A 20706-nucleotide genomic window follows, 5' to 3' on the forward strand; every position below is an offset into this window, starting at 1 on the left:
CCCACCTCCCTTTCCACAACCCTCAGTTTGTTTCCCGGAGTCTAGAGTCTCATATGGTTTGTCTCCCTCTCTGATTTCTTTCCCTTCAGTTTTCCCTCCCTTCCCCTATTCTCCTCTGCATTATTCCTTATGTTTCACGTATGAGGGAAGCCATAACTGTCTTTCTCTGAGTGACTTACTTCAGGTAGCATAATACCCTCCAGCTCCATCCATTTTGATGTAAATGGTAGATATTCCTCTTTTCCGATGGCTGAGTAATATCCCATTATATGTATAATGGGATATATCTTCTTTATCCATTCATCTGCTGAAGGACATCTCGGCTCCTTCCAGTTTGGCTATTATGGGCACTGCTGCTCAGTTCTCAAACTCTGCATCAAAGCCGCACTGTTCAAAGTCGGCTGTCTCTTTAGTAAGGAAACAGCACCGCCTGCTGTCTCCCCGGACCATAGCCAGTTCCATTTTTGTGCGGAGGACCTTAGGTACACGCCCTCACTTCTGGAGTCCAGCCAGACCACGGTTCACTGCCTTTTTCTGCTTGTTTGTTTGCTTTATTTCAAACAAACTTGGTGCTGAAGACTTGGAGATACCATCTAATGATTTATTGTTATTATGAACTATAATGATAATAATTACCAATTATCGGACACTTGTATTAAGCCCTTAAATGCATCATTTTAATTCTTTTAACAATAAAGCTTATTATCCCTCTTTTGTGTATTGAGAAACTGAAAATATGGATTATTTGACAGTTACTTTTTATTTAACAACTTAATAATAATTTAATAATTATTTATTGATTCCTTCGCTCAACCCTCTTGCATTTAACACCTGCTGTACGACAGGCCCACAGGTGCAGTGGTGACTAAGGCAGTGCCTTTGCCTTTGTGAAGTCCTAACAGAGTATGGAGGGAATGAAAGCAGAAAAGAGATAATACTGACTGAACAGCTACTCTGGGCCACTCTCCTCAGTGTTTTAATGGTACCATCGCATCTGATCCTCCAACCATCCTGTGAGGTAGGCGTTTCTACGTCCATTTTACAAATGAGAAAAACTGAGTCACACAGAGTTCAAATTACTTGCCTAACGTTGTACAGCTGGTCAGTGGAGGAACTGGGATTTTATTTATTTTTTATTTTTTATAAACATATAATATATTTTTATCCCCAGGGGTACAGGTCTGTGAATCGCCAGGTTTACACACTTCACAGCACTCACCATAGCACATATCCTCCCCAATGTCCATAACCCCACCCCCCCTCTCCCAACCCCCCTCCCCCATCAACCCTCAGTTTGTTTTGTGAGATTGAGTCACTTATGGTTTGTCTCCCTCCCAATCCCATCTTGTTTCATTTACTCTTCTCCTACCCCCTTAACCCCCCATGTTGCTTCTCCTCTCCCTCATATCAGGGAGATCATATGATAGTTGTCTTTCTCCGATTGACTTATTTCGCTAAGCATGATACGCTCTAATTCCATCCATGTCCTCGCAAATGGCAAGATTTCATTTCTTTTGATGGCTGCATAGTATTCCATTGTGTATATATACCACCTCTTCTTTATCCATTCATCTGTTGATGGACATCTAGGTTCTTTCCATAGTTTGGCTATTGTAGACATTGCTGCTATAAACATTCGGGTGCACGTGCCCCTTCGGATCACTACGTTTGTATCTTTAGGGTAAATACCCAGTAGTGCAATTGCTGGGTCATAGGGTAGTTCTATTTTCAACATTTTGAGGAACCTCCATGTTGTTTTCCAGAGTGGTTGCACCAGCTTGCATTCCCACCAACAGTGTAGGAGTGTTCCCCTTTCTCCGCATCCTTGCCAGCATCTGTCATTTCCTGACTTGTTAATTTTAGCCATTCTGACTGGTGTGAGGTGATATCTCATTGTGGTTTTGATTTGTATTTCCCTGATGCCGAGTGATATGGAGCACTTTTTCATGTGTCTGTTGGCCATCTGGATGTCTTCTTTGCAGAAATGTCTGTTCATGTCTTCTGCCCATTTCTTGATTGGATTATTTGTTCTTTGGGTGTTGAGTTTGCTAAGTTCTTTATAGATTCTGGACACTAGCCCTTTATCTGATATGTCGTTTGCAAATATCTTCTCCCATTCTGTCAGTTGTCTTTTGGTTTTGTTAACTATTTCCTTTGCTGTGCAAAAGCTTTTGATCTTGATAAAATCCCAATAGTTCATTTTTGCCCTTGCTCCCCTTGCCTTTGGCGATGTTCCTAGGAAGATGTTGCTGCGGCTGAGGTCGAAGAGGTTGCTGCCTGTGTTCTCCTCAAGGATTTTGATGGATTCCTTTCTCACATTGAGGTCCTTCATCCATTTTGAGTCTATTTTTGTGTGTGGTGTAAGGAAATGATCCAATTTCATTTTTCTGCATGTGGCTGTCCAATTTTCCCAAAACCATTTGCTGAAGAGACTGTCTTTTTTCCATTGGACATGCTTTCCTGTTTTGTCGAAGATGAGTTGACCATAGAGTTGAGGGTCTATTTCTGGGCTCTCTATTCTGTTCCATTGATCTATGTGTCTATTTTTGTGCCAGTACCATGCTGTCTTGATGATGACAGCTTTGTAATAGAGCTTGAAGTCCGGAATTGTGATGCCACCAACTTTGGCTTTCTTTTTCAATATTCCTTTGGCTGTTCAAGGTCTTTTCTGGTTCCATATAAATTTTAAACGCAGTGCTCCCTGATGCCAAGGCCTTGCTTTTGCAGAGTACATGTCAGAAGAGATACAACTATTAAAAAAAAAAAAAAGGCTTATTACAGCTTAAGAGGGGGTCAAGAAGATGGAATGAGCAACTCTTCCCAGAGGCAGGCAGAGAATTCACTAAAATGGTTAGTGATCTTTGAATTCTGTTGATCATTCATTTCCTCAATCATCCAATGAGCCAAAAATGACAGTGTTTCCTGGGCAGCTCATATGTGCCAGGCATCTTGCTGGAAACTGGGAGATGGTGACGGACAGGATAGCATGGCAATGCCTGCCTTCATGGGGCTTACAGCTGGGGGCATAAGGTGGGTCTATTGTGAAAGAGTGGCACTCCCAGTAAACTCTCCTGCTGGGATCAGTCACTGGGAAGAAAGAGGAATAGCAGGTGTTATAAGGAGAGCCCTGAGGCCGAGGGGGTGTTGGGGAGGTCTGACTGAGGTCACATTTGAGCTGCCTAGATGGCTGGGGAGCAGAAGCTAAATGGAGAGAGGACAGGAAAGCCTCCAGGCAGGAGGAAGAACATACCTGGAAGTTTAAGGTCAGAAGCAGGTGAGAGCAGGAATGCCCTGGAAAGGGCATGTGGAGAGGAGGGTGGGGTTGGGGAGGGTTCAGGGGCCATACAGCCAACGCTGGGAATGTTAGCCTGGAACAGGGCTTCTCAGACCAGCTGTGGGAAGCACAAATTCTGTTTCTGTCTCTCTGTTTCCTAACACACCAATACCTCTGTAAGAAAACAAGAGAAACAAAATAAGAAAGCAGAGATATGCAAACTAGTAGCACACACTTAACGACTACTAGAGTCAACAGACATAAAATAGTTCTGTTCTATTGCTGTTTTCAGACTTTCCTCCTTGCAGACCAGCACCAGGTTGTAAATTGGCCCCTGTCAAAGCCCAGTGTTTTAGAGCTGTGGCAAGCCAAGGTATCTGCTCGTGGAAGAAATAGCAGACACAGAGAAAAGAAGAGAGGAGGGGTTGGGGAAGGGGATAGGGGCATAGGCAAAACCATGCCTGGCAACTCGGAGTGTTTGGGGCATAGCAGAGCTTTGGGTCGGGCTGGAGAGGGAGCAGCGAGGCCAGCGGGCAGCGCTCTCAGCTGTGATGAATCCAGAATTGGGTGCTGGGCAGGCCCCACACCACAGAAGCACCTGCCAGGGTCGTTGTTCTCTTTTGAGGGCTGTAGAGAAGCTAGGGGAAGTTCCACTTACAGGAATTGTCCTGTTTGGAGCATCTGATCACTGGCTTCAGCATCCTCCCTCCAAAAATGGGAAAAAAAAAAAAAGAAAAAGAAATTAGCCTTTGATCAGATCAATACTGAAGTCACTGGCAACCATCTATAATGTGATTAGAAAGCTCGGAAATGCAATCGCTCAGGAACTTTAATCAGTGGTAACTATTTGACTCAACATGGACATTTTAGAAGTACTCATTTTATCATCTCAAGTGTATTAGCAGCAACTCCAGCGTAGAGAATAAAATTCTCTATAACAGAAATCACTTGTATTTCTGAGCCCTGGGCCCTAAATGTTCCTCACATGATATTTACAAATGAGGAAACTGAGGGTAGGGCCATTACGTAGGGCACACACATTCACAAATCTGAGTAGGTGGCAGATGCAGGACTCCAATCCCGACCACCTGGCCAGCCCAGAGCCCTAGGGCGCTGCCCACCTGCATGACAAATGAACCCGCGGGTGAGGTGCGTGCATAAAGAGCCCCAGGGCAGGACTGGGAGGGCTACTGGGAAATACTTCCAGTCACTAAGGCATCTTCCCACACCACCGGGGCCCTCGAGAACAATGGCAAGGAAGCTTTTTAAACTTTTGGTGGGAGTAGAAATAAAAAACAATCTAAATGACTGTTTTAGGAAAGCACTGAAACTCAAAGGAAAGATGTTACAGAGGGGGTTCAAGGGTAAGTCGCTGGGAAACTGGGTTGTATAAAAATTATCCAGTAGAGGAATGCCTGGATGGCTCAGCAGCTTAAGCATCTGCCTTCGGCTCAGGTTGTGATCTCCGGGTCCTGGGATGGAGCCCCATGTCCCTGATGCCAGCTGAGCAGGGAGTCTGCTTCTCCCTCTCCCAGTACTCCTCCCACTCCCCTGCCCCGCTCCTATTCTCTTTCTCTCAGATAAATAAATGTGATCTTTAAATAAATAAGTAAAAATTACCCAGCAGAACTGGCAGATGAGAAATCTGACATCTCCCTTAAATTGCCACTTACCCTTCATTGAGCTCGTGCTCAGTGCTTTTCCTACAGGATCTCATTCAGCCTGATGTTCCTAACTCTAGGGAGAGGTGTGGGCATTCCCACTTTACATATGAAAAACTGAGGTCCAGGAAAGTTAAGTGAGTGGCTCAGAGCCTTGGAGTTCTTAAGTGGGAAAGCCAGAATTTGAACCAAGTTAGAAGACTGCAGAGCCTGAAGTCTCAGGCTCAGGGCTCTCCATCCCTGCGACTAATGCAAGGTTAGAAGCTTCGGCCAGTGAGGTGAAGGTAAGACTATCCTCAAAAGGCAGCAGGGGCTTCCCTGGGACCCATGATGTTGGAAGCGCTGGCCTCTCTGTGTCTGAAATGTCAGTCTTCCTTCTGGCTCCAAATGGGTAGTTCCTCCTGAATGTCCTTTGATAAGTCATCCGGGTGGACCCACGGGTAGGGTTTCCATTGCTGTTCTCAAGTGTATGTTCCATGGGATTCCTCCAAGAGTGTTCAACCTGCTAATGACCATCCACCTGGGAACAGCAGCCCAAGACATGTCATACTCCATGCAGGTGGGTTTCCCTTTCTCCCGGACACAGCCACAGCACTATTCAGTGCACAGACTTGGTCGACATGGCTTGTTGGCTGATATGAATTTGACCACGGTGTGATGATAATTATGATACTGATAGCATCACCACAGTGGGAATCACCCAGGATGAATCCAGAGAAGCAAATAGCAATCAGGGCCAGGTGTAAATCTGAAATGTAACCTTTGTTTGCACCCTGAAGAAGAGTCTTGGAAGGAGACTTTCAACTGAGACAACCACCGACATTACATCCAATTGCAACCAATCATTCCTAGAAACTTCCCGTGCCACCGACAGCTGGGCTATGAAGATGGCCATCCTGAGTTAAGGAGACAATATTTGATAATAAATCAGTAAAGTTCTGCTCCTCCCGAAGCTCGCATTCTAGAGGGGAGAAAGACATTAGGAAAGCAAATACATAATAAGTGGAACAATTAGTGAGCGTGGTAAGTATTAGGCAGGAAATAAATTGAGTGATGAGTCAGAGAATCACCGGGGGAGTGAATCTGTCAGGGCCCCAGCAGGAAATACTCCAATTGGACAATTACTAAAGAGACAGTTTACAAAAGTGTGGGCAAGATCAGATAGAACAGAAGGTTATGGGGCAGTTCCCTGTGGCTAAAATCAGCTGGACACCATTTCTACCCCTAGCATGAAGGGGAAGGGGAGGGAACAGTGACCAGTACCTGGAATAGGAGATCATCTGATAGCCTGATTGACAAGATCTGTAACCTTTGGATGCCATACCACCAGCCTCAGTGACCCAGCAGGGAGGGGAAAAGGCTAATAAAGAAGGCTTACCATCAGAAATGTCATTTAGAGGAAGGCCTTTGATGCTTCACTTCTAAGATAAATTCTCCCAGACATAAGGCTTGACAAAAGTCAAGTTAGGGAGAAGAGATGACCAGGAACAGAGCAGAAATGATTCAACACTCGAGTGTGATCTCACACTGAATACACACTCTTCAAGTACAGTAGCTTTTGCGAACAGACACCCCTGGGACTTAACCTAATGCACACCAGGTCAGCTTAGAACAAATGAACTGTCTTCCATCTGCCTGGTCAGGCTGGAGGGAGGCAGTCTCTAGACCATGAAGGATGACATTGGGCAAACCACTCAGTAGTCCCAGGGCTCAGTTTCCTCGTTTGTAAATAGAGGGCATCAGGCTTCATGATTTCTAAGTACCAGACAATGCTGTGCAGAGAAAGAAGCACAGGCTTTGAAGCCATCCAGCTATGAGTTCAAATCCCTCCATACTACAACTAGCTAGACGGGTTTGGGCGTAAAACATCTCTGAGTCTCAGCTTCCCTACCTGACAAATGGGAATGATAACATCTACTCAGGCCAATCATGACATCTAAACAATGTATGTAAAATCTCTAGTATTCTGTGCATAGAGTAGGAGCTCCACACATGTCTGCCCCAGTCCAATATAATGGAAGGTCAATCACGGTAGACAGCAAAAGTTTGAAACCAGGGGCGCCTGGGTGGCTCAGTGGGTTAAAGCCTCTGCCTTCGGCTCGGGTCATGGTCCCAGGGTCCTGGGATCGAGCTCCGCATCAGGCTCTCTGCTCAGTGGGGAGCCTGCTTCCTCCTCTCTCTCTCTGCCTGCCTCTCTGCCTACTTGTGATCTCTGTCAAATAAATAAATAAAATCTTTAAAAAAAAAAAGAGTTTGAAACCAGTTCTACCATTTTCTGGTGTGGGGCCTTAGGCAAGTCACTTAATCTCTCCAAGCCTCTGCTTCCCTATCTGTAAAACAGGAAAGGAAAAAAGAAAGGCCACCTGCCTCTGTAGGAGCATGTGGTCAGAACCAAAGAAACTAACGCGTATCAAGCACTTTGAACATCTTCCCCCACCCCCAACCCTCATCCCTTCCACTATAATATTCCGTGACTGTACATAAATTGCAAAAAGCTTTCCAGAATATTCTCTTTGAGATTTTCTCAGCACTTTTAGCTCAAAAAAGTTACCTAGGGTTGATTAAATACAGTGTTGTCAGAATTTTCACTATAATGGGACTGTCCTTGGAAGGCCAACACTTCACCTTACTTTGCCCTGGATGACATGCATCCAAAATGGTACACGGCATGCCCAGCAAAGACAGCATGTACCAGAAGAAAATAACCCGTGTTTATCTCAGACCCTCAGAAGGCCACCAACCAAAGGAGTGTGGCCCCCAATCCTCGGCATCTCAATTTATTGCCCTAACTGCTTTCTCAGCCCCCTGGTGTGGCTTCATATGAAGCAGAAGAAATTCAAGTGACTAAGAAGGGAGCTGCTAATTTAAATGAATAACTTTGGCAAAAACGAGCCCCCCTGAAGAGCTCTGAGGGAGATAATGGCAGCTTCTGTTCCTGGGCTGGAGTCTGGATGGTTGTTTATTACTCTCCTGGGCCAAGCGTTGCTATAGCAACAAATGACTTCGCAACAGTTTCGAACAGACTGTTTCTTTGAAAGAGTTTACATAATAGGGATTACTTGCATTCTCTTTGGAAGGGAAAACATAAGGACTTTTTTTCTCCCCTTTTCTTAAACATGAGAACATTTGAAGGAATAACCCTTTTCAAAAGCTGTACAGTGGAGGGTAGGGGTCGGGGGTAGACTGGATGGCTTTGCCCCCAAATGTTAGCAGGTACATTCCCTACATGGAGAGATTACATGATTTTTGTTTTGTTTTGTTTTTCTTTTGGGGTGTTTTTCTGGATCTTCTGTGATGGTTTTAGTTTTTTGTTTTTTGGTTTTTTTTTTTTGAAGGGATGCAGACACACTGATGTTTATAACAATATTATCAGCAATAACCATATTTTGGAAAGAACCTAAATATTCATAGCCTGATGAATGGATAAAAAAGACATATACATACCTACAAACACAGGTGTATATATAAGTGATGGTTTTAGTTTTGTAGCTAGGAAAAAAAATTAGGTTAAAAGCTATACATCAACTATGGTTAAGATATAAACTTGGAAACGTTAGAAAGCCCAGGATCAGAATAGGAAAGGGTGTTCGTGGCCCAGAAGATGCGGCCTGGCCTTGGGAAAGGAATGGTCCACAGCGGCTTAGCCACACTGCTGACGCTGGCCTGGTGTTGACTGGGTTTGATGGTAACTCTAAAGGTTACTGAGTGACACACGGCTGGTTGACATCATTGCTGAGGGGGTGAACCCTGCTGACCTTGAGGTCACCAGCAGGGTGAACTCTGTTGACCTTGAGCTGGAGGAAGAGAGCCCCACCACTCCCCTCTGCCCCATTCCGTCACTTGATCCTGAGCACATACGCAGCAATTCTCCATAAGATCAAAACTATGTTTCTTGGTGAAAAGTGGTCACGGGCGATGGGGGAAAAAGTCAGTGGTTAATGTGTGATATGAGGGTTAACCCAGAGATCTCATGACTTAGGAGGGGAATGATATTTGAAAGACAGCCCCATGCTGTGTGTATACTATTTTTATATTATGAATTAGGTATTTTGTGAAGGTCTTAAGATGTATCTCTCGAAGATGCTTTTTCCAGTGATCACTATAATTGTTTGTGTAGCAAGAGTGGGGCTAGTGAAGGGGTGGGAAATTTCAGGGAATTTCAGGAAAAAATCTAAGACAGAAAAAGTTACAGCATGCATTTATTGAACCCCTCCTGTATAGTAGGCATTCGTTTAAAGAAATTCATAGTTATGCAGTAAATATTTAAGAAATGATAAAATGCCACCCTATGTTCATAAACAATATAATGGTGAAAGGTAGCAGAATATGCCACCCTAAAATATGCCTCTTGGACATAAGGATTATTGGAGCTGATTATTTTTGAGAACCTACAGACAGAGGAGAAACTATAAAACAGAATAGAAATTACTCTTTTGTAAGGTCCATTTGCATTTATAAAGAAAGTCTCCATTTGTAAGTGTCTCCCTCTCTGTACCAAGAGGAATGACTCTAAATCACAAGGAACTCTTATCAGTGGAGAAGGCTCGGACTTCAAGTTGTATAGCAAACCTAACCTTTGTTTACTGTGCTTTTCCTGGTAACCTTCCAAACTGGCCTCCCCCTCCTCCCTTTCCCAACATTTTTCTTTTGTCTTTAGGGGGTGATGGTGTTTAAGCTGGTGGCTTGGGCTCTCTTGGAGTTATTTCGTTCCTCCGGGTATCTCCAATGTATACATGAGATATTGGTAAAAACAAGAGCACAGGCCCAAAGAGGAGTGAGTCACTTATGTTAAGCCCCACATCACCAAATGTAAACCTATTTAAATTATAGTTTTGGCTCTCGCAGAAATGGAATCTTAAACAAGTCCATCACGAATCATCCGACCAGCAGTAGTTAGGAAATCTGCCTGATAGACACTTGCCATCCCTAAAGGAAAAAACCTTGCATTAACCAACCTGCTTTTTTGCCTAATACAACTTCCTTGCTCCTGCTGCCCTCTGCCTATACGTTTTTGATTTTGTGTAGCTCCTCGGAGCTCCTCTCTTACAGGTAGATGGGATGCTGCCAGATTCATGAACCACTGAACGAGGTCAGTAAGATCTTTAAAATTTCTTCAGTTGAGTTTTTGTTTTTTAACAATGTTAACAAATATCTGTTTGTTTTTCTGCTGTTAATCTGTCTTTTATTACAGGCAGTCTCAACCAAGAGCTTAGAAGGATAGAGGGGAAATCATTTTTTTCTCTCTGACAATGGCTTAAAAACCACAGGCTTGGGTTCAGGTTTGCATCCAAATCCAGTTCTGCAAATAACCAGCTGAGCGACCTTGAATGATTTGTTCAACTTACAGAAATAAGCAGTGTGGATCGAATTTGAACCCATGCATATATGATCCCAGGCTCTGAGGCTCCTTATGTCCAACAGGTTTGGATTGAAAGGATTTGTTTCTTTCTAGAGTGTTCTCAGGCTTCTCTGCTCCATCTGGATGTCTGCCTGGCTTCAGCCACAGTTCTGCTTGTGTAGTGTTCTCTTACAGCCCCATGTATCTCGGAATCCAGGCTTAGGGACACTTTGTTTGCTTAGGCTCTCCTACCTGACTCCATTTTTAATTTTGTCAGAGCCATGAATTAAGCAAGAACCGGATCCAATTTATTAATTCATTCCTACTCCATGATCATGCCCAGAGGCTTGTAGGCACACACCGTAAATCACAAAGAATAATAATAATAATAAAGAACTCTCTGTTGCAAGCTGCCTTAGGGGACATCTGTCAGCTTGTCAGGGACCCCCAGAGAGCCAACTTCCTCTTTCCTCATCCCAGAATAAACCACAGGAAGAGGAGTCTGTAAGTAACAGGAACTTTGAGACCAAGTGGTGAGAAATTGCCAGCCCCATCCATGTTCTTGGTTAGCCATGAGATCCTCACCTTTTTTCCTACAAAAATAGAGAATGTATATGTTAATGTGCCAAACAGATGACCAAATGCATCTTCACAATAGCCCTACTAAGTAAGTACTAAAATTATCCTCACTTTACATATAAGCACACTGAATATGCAGAAAAGATAAGTAATTCTACAATGCACAATTTATAAATTGTGGAACTGGGTTGTAAAACCAGAGACACATGATTCCAAACCTGTGTTCTTTTAGCCACACTAGGCTACCAGAAACTTCTACATCCTTCTTGAAAGTCCTTTTTGAGCATTCCAGCAAAAATTCCCAAGCTGTGGTCCTGAGACAAAAGAGAATTAAGCCAGTGAGAATATTGTTCAAAACACACATTGCCCTCCAACTAGCTCCCTTCTCTAGGAGATGGGTGCAGGTTTTTTATTCACTCAACAAACACTCCCCAGCTCCTACTCGGAGCCAGCCACTGGACTAAGTATTGATAATACAGAGGCAAACAAAGCCCAGGCCCCCACAAGCTCATAGTCTAGCAGAAAAGAAAGACAAGGAAACAAATACAGTGAGTGTTTTGGAGTATTCTTCAAAATATAAGGAATACATTGAGAGGACTGTGGGGGAGATGAGTGGCTAAGCGAATACCTCATGTGCTGTCAGAGATGCTACAGGGGAGGGGTAGGCGTATGGCCCTGCCACTTCCCAGCTAAGTGATCTCTAGGCCCTAAACTCTCTGAGTCTCAATTCCCTCATGTATAAAATGGGGATAATTATATTTTGCAAGCCCAGAAAAATTAAATGATATAACATAGGCCATTTTTAACATCAATTTTCTTCCATCCCCATGTATCAGTCATCACTAAGTCCTTGCTGATTCTATCTCCTAAATGTTCCCTAATCTCATTTCCATTTCTTCTGCCGCCATTTTGAATAGGGCACTGCCATCTTTCACATGGACTACACTAGACTCCTACTGGGCTTCCTGAGCCTATTCTGTTCTCCATCATGAAGCTAGAGTCATCTTTCCAAACCACAAATATGAGTGTATTGACCACCACCATTCCTATCTTCCAACTGTTTAAGAACACTTACTGGGTTCCCACAGGTCTCAGGAGAGACCATAATCTTCCACACAACCTCCACGGTCCTGGCAGGGTCTGGCTTCTGTCCTTCGGTGGTCTCCTTTTGTCCTAAGCATCCCCTTGCCCCCAGCACCTCAGCCTCGCCAGACATGCTTCCAAGCCGTCACGCCTACTAGGCTGTCCTCTGACACAGGAACCATGAACATGTTGTTTTCTCTACCTAGACTGCTCTTCTCCCTTTCTGATCTCAGCCTGAATGTTCCTACCTCAGGGACACCCTCCATGAAAGCTGACCCCATCACAACATGTCTTCTTCCTGAACAGTGCCTAATTAAATGATCACTTAATATGTTTTTGCGCCATTCGTGGATCCCGGTTTGTCTCTTCCTCCAGACCACGAGCTGTTCATGTCTGGCTCCAAGCCCAGCAGGAGACCTGTTGTTTTGGGCTCACCACTAAATGTCTAAAACTTGCCATCTGACACAGACACCAAGAAGATATATTCCAGAAAGGTTCGTTGATGCATTGATGCATGGGATTCGGTTAAGTTCATAAAAATGGGAGTCCCTTTTTCCTTGCCTATGGCTCCTTATACGTGCAAGTTTTAAAAATCTGCTTGTGTTTTGTGGTTGTTTTAATGAACTAAATGATTTTTCTGAGTCTGTCAGTGCAGACTCCTAGAATTTCCCCCCTGTACAAGAGATGGTCGGCAGAGGGCCCCAGAGGAGCAATTATTGAAGTCAGGTCAGTGAAAGAAATAGCTGCTGGGAGACAGCAGATTCAGTCCCAGAATCTGTCCATCCCTGAGCCACTCAGGGAGACAACCACCACCACCAGGGGGCATACAGCAGTGGGGATCCGGCCTGCCATGTCCAAAATCCTTTGGATCTGGCCCAGGAAACCTAGGAAATCATAGGGTAGGAGATGAGAGGCCCGTGTAGATTATTTTAACCCAGATCCACTGCTTGCTTCTTAATCTGTCAGCTTTCACGCTGAAGAATTTGTAATCAAGAGCTCACACCGTTGGGTAGAATCATGCATGAGTGTTTGGGGAGATTTGCTTTCTTTGGGGGCTACTTTTCGCTTGCCATCAGTAGTTTTATTTCCATTTTAATTTTCAGAGCGTCTGGCCCCCAGCAACAGACTGTGGTTTGGAATTCATGGCTCTGTTGTGTGTTTATGCACTATGCTTGCTTGTAATTGACAAATTTAAATTCTGGTCATATTTCATTTATTACACAGACCCGGGGAAAAATCCTCGGCAAAAACCTAATTACAGTGAAAGTGCCACAAGGTAATTGCTGGAAAAGAACTCCTGTAGCGGCGGGGCTGAATATTTCATCCACCCATAAAACGATTATGCTGACAAGATTCTGAAAAATAATAAGATCTGTTTAATAGAAAAGAAGCAAAATATCAGTGTTTTTACACACAAAGTATTAAAACATCCTTCATTTTGGACAGATCCTAAGTCATTTGATTTTTATTCAAGTGAGGATCCACAGCCCTGACCGTTCCTTCATCAGGGACCGGAATGGCGTGATCCTTCCCACACAAAGCTGCTTGGAAGTCTTCAGGCCTGTTTGTTTTCTAGAACAGTCATGAGTCTGTTTTTCGTGGCTCTGTCGGACCTGTGGTCTGTGCGCCAGCGTGAGAGAGCAGACAGAGCTAAGGGGGAAAGCTTAATGTTTACAGTGTGTGGTTCATCCTCTTTTGGCTTCGCTCCCACGGGGGCTGTCCCTCTTGCAGAGGGCTCTGAGGCCACGAGGGAGGACTTCTGCTGTCAGAGTGTTGCTGGAGTCCCACAGAGTGGCAGTGGCCAATGCACGACCTGGTTTCTCAGACCCTCAAAGATGCCGCTATAGCAGCAGGCCAATTCATTTCCCCAGGCTGGACTGAACTGAACAAAGATTTATTGAGCACCTGCTATATGCCAGGAGTTGGGCTAGGCACAGGCTATTGTGATAAACAATGAGGGGGGGGGGATGAGGAACAACAGGTTCCTGCCCTTCCAAGAGGTATGTATGAGTGAGGCAGACCCAAACCAACCCAAAAAAAGTAAACAGAAATTTTAGAATTCCAAATGATATTGAGTATTCTATGGAAATAAGAAGCAGGGCTAGAGAATGGGATAATATTAGAGGATGGCCCCTCTCAACCCAAAAGCATGAAAAGGAGCCAGTATGGGAGGGTCAGAAGGAAACAGTTACAAAACCGTCATTGGCCTGGGCTTAGAGTGTTTGAGGAGTGAGGGGGAGAGAGACATCGGAGGGTTTTAAGCTAGAGAATGACATGATCTAATTTACATCTTTTTTTTCTTTTTTTTTTTTTTAAGATTTTATTTATTTATTTGACAGAGAGAAATCACAAGTAGGCAGAGAGGCAGGCAGAGAGAGAGGAGGAAGCAGGCTCCCTGCTGAGCAGAAAGCCCGATGTGGGGCTCGAACCCAGGACCTGGGATCATGACCTGAGCCGAAGGCAGCGGCTTAACCCACTGAGCCACCCAGGCGCCCCTCTTTTTTTTCTTTTTAAAGATTTTATTTATTTATTTGACAGAGAGAGAGACAGCAAGAGAGGGAACACAAGCAGGGGGAGTGGGAGATGGAGAAGCAGGCTTCCCACTGAGCAGGGAGCTCCATCCCAGGTCCTGGGATGTGAACTTGTAAGTGAAGGCAGATGCTTAACAACTGAGCCACCCAGGGGCCCCTGTAATTTGCATCTTAAAAAGCTCCTCCAATTGTAGTGTGTGGAGCGAGCCAATCATCATAGATCATGGAGGGCAAGAGAAGCAGTGGCAAAACCAAAGAGGATACCATTGCAAGCAGCACAGGTGGGGTGTGGTGGTTTCCCACAGCAGGGTGAGGGTAGCAGATCTGGAGGTAGGTGGAGGTTTATTGCCAAAAATTACATATAAAAATGTTGAATGTTTGAAAAAAAAAAATCACATAACACTAGACTTTCCATCATAACGGCAAGGGAAACTGGAAGCAAACAAACAAAAAGCCAAGGAAACAAAAGAAACACAGACCTAAATTAGGAAGAACCTGGAATGGAATGTCCATCCCTTCCCCCCTACCTCCACCCCAACCCCACCCCCCCCACCTCCAGAGCCCCCCCACCTCTGCCCTGAGAATCAAGAGGATGTGGTGTATCTCCATGCTGCTGTGCTGAGGGGGCCTTCCACCTGAAACACTTGCCTCTCTCAAGGGAAATTAAATGGATTGACTTATACTTGAAAATTATATTTTTATATACTATATATATATAAAATATATTTCTATATAATGTATATTAAATTATATATGTATATGTCATATATATCATAAATATATATCAAATATATACCATATATGTATATAAATTATATATGTGTGTGTATATATATTTGTATGTATATGTGTGTGTGTGTATATATATAATATCTATATCTATATGTATAGATATATATATATAAAATATGACTGAATTCTGGCATCAGTGGCCAAAATAAGTTTCAACCATGGTCATGCACACGGAATTTGTAGAAGATGCCTGGTGAAGCCCATAAGTCATTCACTATTCCTCACTGTATGGTCTGCAGTCAAACTAGGTTCAGATAGAAGGAGGAAGGATTAGGAGTGCAGATTTAGGGACCCCGACCTTAGATGTATAAGTCAAAGTCTTCAGGGCAAGCCTGGCAATCTGCATTATCACGGGCTTCCTAAGTAACTGTGCATCATAAAGCTTGAGAAACTCTGCTTTACAGTGATTGATGTTGTACCACATTGTGAGATGGCCTGGGGAGTTTAAAATACAGAGAAGAGGACTGGGACTAAAGTCACAGCTGGGCTGCATAAATAAACACAGAGAAATGAAATCACCCATAAATCTCACTACCCAGAGATCCTTGGTAACATGTGGATGTCTATTCTTCCAAACTTGCTTTTATGCATATGTACATATTTTCATTTACAAAAGGTGAGTATACACTTATATTCTCTTATAATTGACTCCATGAACATAATATAATTTTTTCATAAAGATGCTCATTTTTCATTGCATGGCTGGCTGATGAGGGTGAGGTGTAGGTGTGGGGAGGTGAGGGTATTGCCTAGGGGAAGAAAATTTGATCAGGATCTATGTCTTTAATAAACAGGGGAAGTACTGTCAGGGGATGCAAGGCAGACGTGATGGAATTGGAAACATATTTTATTTGGGGACAGAAAAGGTTTCCTCTGATTGGTGGATCTCTGGAAATAAACACAACTTGTATCATGAATATGTCTTGCTGGATAAAGGCATTTTCTAAAAAGCCAAGCACAAAGAGTTTTCGGACAAACAGGCATAGCCAGCAGCTTGTCAAAAATAGCACCTTGCGGAATACTGTCAGCTTTTGTCTATTTGTTTTCTCGAAGACCTAGCTTCATTCTTGCATTACAGGAACTTCAGTTGAAGGAATAAGAGGGCCAAATTCTGGCACAGTAAGTGTATGTATTTTATTACTTTGGGCATCAAGTTGGAAAACTTCAATATTCTCAATATTCAATATTCTTCAATTGGCTTCTATACCTATTAAATCTACAAGTCTTCAGAACTGTTTGCTTTTCTTTTCTTTTTGTTTTTTTTGTTTGCTTTTCTTTTTAGGGTCTTAAGTGTTTGGGGTATAGAGTTGCCAAATTTTGCCAGTACAAGTACAGGATTCCCAGTTAAATTTGACTTTGAAATACATTTTAAATATAAGTATGTACCTCACAATACTCAAGAAATACTCACAGTAAAGAAATTATTTGTTGTTTATTTAAAATTCAATTTAACTGGGTGTCCTATATTTTATCTGGCAACTATATATTTGGATAGCTTCCTATTTCAGAGGAAAATGTTGGTACAGACTATTTTTTTTCCTCCACTTAATTGAGGTATAATTGACATATAGCATTAAGTTTAAGGTGTACGATGGGATGATTTTATATGTATAACTATTGTGAAATGTTTACCATAGCAAGGTTATCCTTGACTTCACATAATAAGCGTTTTATTGTTGTTATTTTTATGGTGAAAACATTAAAATCCCCTCTTTCATAGCAGCTTTCAAGTATACAGTAGAGTATATTGTTAACAGCAGGCACCATTTTGGATCCTTGGAATTCATTCGTCTTGTAACAGAAAAATCTGTCCCCTTTCCCCAACTTCTTCACGTTTCCCCCACCCCCTAACCTCTGGCAACTGCCATTCTACTATCTGTTTCTAGAAGTTCAATGTTTTTAGATTCCATGTATAAGTCTCTGTCTGACATATTTCATTTAACATAATGGCCTCAAGGTCCACCCCATTTCACAAATGGCAGGATATCCTTCTTTCGTGTAATTTCTTAATTAGAAGTGAAAATACTTTAGTTACAGCGAGCAATGTGGATTTTTGTTAGTAACACCTTTCTATAGTTCAGAAGTGTGTTTCTTCTAGAGAAAAAGAAAATGATTTTTCCCAGTGGAACAGCAGCTGCTTGAAGAAGACAATGGGGCAAGGAGCCCACCTTTCACCTCAGACCACAGTGGCCAAAGTCATGTGCCTTCTCTCTTTCTTTCCATGATTGGCTATGGGGAGATTATTTTGATCTATCAGATTTTGGTCATGCTGCACAGGTAATGATCTAAGAAGGCAACTGTTACCTCCTAATTTATATGCAAGAGGGTTGTACAAAGCCATATTCAGATGGAAGTTGACACTCCAACGGGAGCCAGTCCCCAAGCAGAGCCCTGCACTTGTAATTGATGATGAGCAGGGAAACAGTGGGAATGGGAACCCCGAGAGCAAGGGCAAGAAATGAGATAATTTATTCAATTTGTTTTCCTGGAAACGAAGACTTTATGTCAAGAATTCGTAATAAAACTAACTGAGACACTCACACCCGACTCCATAAAACGCTTAATCACCTTGTTTTTCTGTAACAACTTTTCTCTTTATGGGAGAATTTGTCAGCTTTTTAATCTTCTTTATTTGATTAACATTAGAATCAGCAACTGCAACCTGGACAGAGTTCCAGTAAAGCGCTGCAAACTTATTAAAGAAGATAGATTTTTTTTAAGGGGCTCATCTATAACAGTCTCAAGCTTTAAGTAGCAGATCAGGCTTTGAAAGTTTTATTTTCTCAGGAAAAGAAATAAGAATCTATAGTTACTTAGGGAGGAAAAACACTACAATAAGTAGTCATCGTTACGTTAAGACATTTTTGTGAAGAAAAATACATTATTACAGTCTATCTTTTTCTGAGTCCACATCTCTTTTTTCTTCTTATACCACTTATTTTAAAGGAAACACAAAATTGATTCTTCTTATTCTTCTTTTTGTAAAGGCTTCATGATGATATTTCCCAAATCACAGCATTTGAATCCACTCAGAAGAATTTGGGATGGGTGGAAGGTCTTTGTATTCTATCAGAAGTCCCGTAAGCAGAATCCTAACCCACAGGTATCTGAGCTGAAGCAGGACCCACAAACCCTTTCTGAATCTTGTGAATGGGGTCAGTGGGTTTGGGATGATGTGGCCCCACAGACTCCTCATCCTACCAAGACCCAGCCCCCATCATCACTGGATTTTCAGGATTCTCAGTCCTAATGCTATCTCCACTCACCTATGTTTTTCACCCTGCTTCTCTTATACACCTTATCATCTCCTGCTATACTCTATGCGGAGTTTCCGAACACACATCTGGGTGCAGGTCTGAGACTAGTTTTCACTAGTCTGAATCAATACAAAGGGGTGAAGAAAAAAGACATCCAGTAAATTTTTTATGAAGCTGGTCTTTCCTGAAATTACTATAACCTTCCTTCTTTTTTCTTTCTTCCTTTCTTTTTGGATGTCAGATTATCTCTGCTTTTATAAAAACAGTGATGACAGTTATTTTTGCTTTGATAATGTCCTTAATTTCGAAAATAAATGTTCCTCACCCCAGGTTGGTCACTTGTATGCTTGGATGTGCGTTAGTACATGTGTGTTCAAGATCAGTGATCTGTGAAACACACACACCATGGAGCCATGATGTCCTTGTTTACTGTTTCAGGAGATGGTGTCCTGGTTGGGAGATAGCTTAGTGCAGAGAAAAGAACAGAAGGCTCTGGAGTTGCACAGACAGGATGTGAATCTGGTTCTTGTGCCCCTGAGCAAGTGTTAAACTCTGGACTCGAGCTTTGTTTTCTACACAACTAGGGTGATAACAGCCACCTCAAAGAGTTGTCAGAAGATGAAAGCTTCTAACATAATTCCTAATAGGTGAGTGCTAAAAGAATATTTGTTGCCTGACCTTCTGTGTCTCCTTTACTCAAAGAATTAGATGAGAAATGCTCAGCGCATGTATCAGAAATCAGAAAATGCGAGATCTGATAACAGGAAGTGTACACAGTCTAAATGAGTATAGGAAGCCTTGGCAGAGGAACTGGGATGAAACTGTAGATTTTGGTAGGGTTCATTCAAGAAGACTCTTTCCAGGATTGAGGTGAGTTTTGAAAGGTACCTATAGCATGTCGAGAAGGAAGGAGTTTTAGAATGGGACGGTATATTGGACAGCACCTAAATCTAGTTTGAAGAAAGTGTGGGACTTATCCCACCAAGGATATGAGAGGTGGTTTCATATGGTACAGAGGCATTAACGCGTAATTATAAGTGAGAGTTATTCCCCTTCCAACTCTTTCAATTCTTCTGATTACCTCAAAAAGAAAGTCTGAGTTTGGGCTACACTATCTTTAACACTTCACTAACACTTAATAACCCATTTTAACAAAGGAGACCCAGCTACAGGAACACTGCCATCAGCAGGCAAGAAACGTCTAGATGATTACAAACGTTGTCTTATTCCCATTGTCTTTATTTTTCCCATTAGCTTCTGTTTACACTGGTGATACAAAAAAAACTTTAAAAGCAGATTTAAATTTTTTTAAAGGTTTATTTATTTATTTGACAGATAGAGATGACAAGTAGGCAGAGAGAGAGAGGAGGAAGCAGGCTCCCTGCAGAGCAGAGAGCCCGATGCGGGGTTCCATCCCAGGACCCTGGGATCATGACCCGAGCTGAAGGCAGAGGCTTAACCCACTGAGCCACCCAGGCGCCCCTAGATTTAAATTTTAAAGGGAAGTAAATTTAAATACTAAGGGAATAAAACAGGTGGTACACAGTTCAGGGCAAATAGTCCTAACAGTAGCCTTACAGTGAGTGCAACTTAGGAAACACCGGTCTAGCCCATCCCTCTCATAAGGAAACACATGAGGAAACCAAGGTAGGGAGAAAGGCAGCTCCAGTGTTCCGAGATTACATTGGTAGTTCTCCTTAGGACTGAAGTTGCTCCTCCTGCTCCCTTCCTCACCTACCTCTGTATGGGACAACAGACTCCACAGTGTCATACTGCAAGCGACTGCACTTAAACAAGAGATTATGTGCTCTGGGTTGTCAGGAAATGACAGAGACTGCTGGATATTACAGGGAAGATTTAGAAAAGGCAAAGGCTTACTTAGTAAGTCAGAGGGAACGTGTCTGAGTCAGCCCCAGAGGCTGCCTTACCAGAGATTCCTTTCGGAAGCTAGTGAAGATGGCTTGGATCCCAGCTTCCCCACTGGCAAGAGACCAGTGTATATCTCTCCAGTATACACTCCAGTATCCTCTGTACTCTTCACGCATCTATAAAAATTTATAGGAATGGTAATAGCTAACATTTATGGGGCCTATCCTCTGCCAACTCCCTTTGATGCATTATCTCACTTAAACTTCAAAAGAACACCAGCAGGCAGTTATTACTATCTTCACATGATAGATGAGGACGCTCG

Source organism: Lutra lutra, chromosome 5, assembly GCF_902655055.1.
Source record: "Lutra lutra chromosome 5, mLutLut1.2, whole genome shotgun sequence".
In the NCBI taxonomy this organism is placed as follows: domain Eukaryota; kingdom Metazoa; phylum Chordata; class Mammalia; order Carnivora; family Mustelidae; genus Lutra; species Lutra lutra.